Source organism: Corvus kubaryi, unplaced genomic scaffold, assembly GCF_017639235.1.
Source record: "Corvus kubaryi isolate FWS band 111438036 unplaced genomic scaffold, C.kubaryi_AGA036_p1.0 37387, whole genome shotgun sequence".
NCBI classification, from domain to species: Eukaryota; Metazoa; Chordata; class Aves; order Passeriformes; family Corvidae; genus Corvus; species Corvus kubaryi.
Window position 1 is genome coordinate 1,888,317 of NW_024581129.1, and position 1,433 is coordinate 1,889,749.

Consider the following 1,433-nt stretch of genomic DNA (forward strand, 5'->3'; position numbering starts at 1 on the left):
GCAGAATGAGAAATGAGGAGATGCCGGTTCTGGTGCTCATGGGGCAAAAGTGCACAGTTATTGATAATTGCTAATATTTACCACAGTGATGTGCAGCTGGGAGATGAACAGGATCTCAAGAGTTTTTCTGCACAATCACTAACATTGCAAACGTGTTTTGAGTTTAAACTCTGCACGAATTTGAGAAAAAATATGCCCTTAGGAACCAGCTTTAAACGGGGGCTCAGTCAAGTGTCTGCTTGACATTCTCTAACGAGGGCTGCACCCTCAGCATGGTGCTGGAAATTAGTGCCAAAATTACAGGTACCCTCAAATTGCAGGTGGTGTTCCTGCACGTGCGTGCTGCTCCCTCCAGTCCTCATGCTGGGACACAGTTTAATTTATGTAAGTAATGCTGGTGGCAGGCGGGTTTTCCTGGCAGAGAGTCAGAGCATCTGTTCTGTGTTATTAATTAAACATTGGTAATCTTCCTTCTGAAAATTATCTCAGCAGGAGCATTGCAGCAGTGTTTTTCTGCTCTCTTCAGAGAACATAGGGATTGTGCATTTTTCTGTCTGTGATGCTGCAAGAGACCATCCATCTGTCACAAAGGACGTACGCACATCTTCCAGTCTCTGTAACACCTACTCATGGTAAAAAGCACTAATGAGAATTATTTACACGAATAAGGGATTGAACAACAGTAAAAAAGGCAGACTCTTTGTAGACTGCCAAGTAATACAATTAAGCCAGAACCTATTTACATTAATTTCCATGTAACTCATGAAGGGATAAGGAGTTTTGTTTAAATTTTCCACAAATTCTAGCTTGAAGAAAAGCTTAAACATGAGCATTTTCAACCCAGAAAGCCTGTGTTTTAGGAAAAAAGCAAATGTGGGTGCTTTGAGGAAATGTAGTCTTCAGAACGTGAAATCTGGTGCATAATCCTGCTATTTAATTTAGCTGAAAAGACCAACCTGAAGTGCAGGCAGGCCCCGTGGTCACTGCCCACGTCTGCTCCCTGTGCCGTCTCTCGGGGCTGGATTCTTCGGGGGTCTGCCGTGCAGCGAGTGCTTCCCATGGGAGCACCTGCCCCAAGACACCCCCTCCTTTCAGCTCCACACCCAACGGGAACAGAAATGAAAGCAAATTTGGATGGCGCTCCTGTGCGCAGCGCCGTGGAGACCTGCACACCCGCTCTCCTTCCTGCCCCCACCCGCCCCGGGATTCCCTCATCGCTAACACCTAACGGTATTAGCTGGGGGTTCTGCTCAGATTTTCATCGGTTTTCTCACTGGAATAAAGCACCTGGCAGGCTTCCCGCGCCGCTGCGCTGTGAGACGGCGCGGCGAGTGCCCGCGGCACCGCTGAGGGAGCGGGAGGCGCTGCCGGGCCAGGGCCGCGAGCGGGAAGGCGGCGCGGGCGGCGAGGGGCGGCCCCGGTGCCCGGCTCCC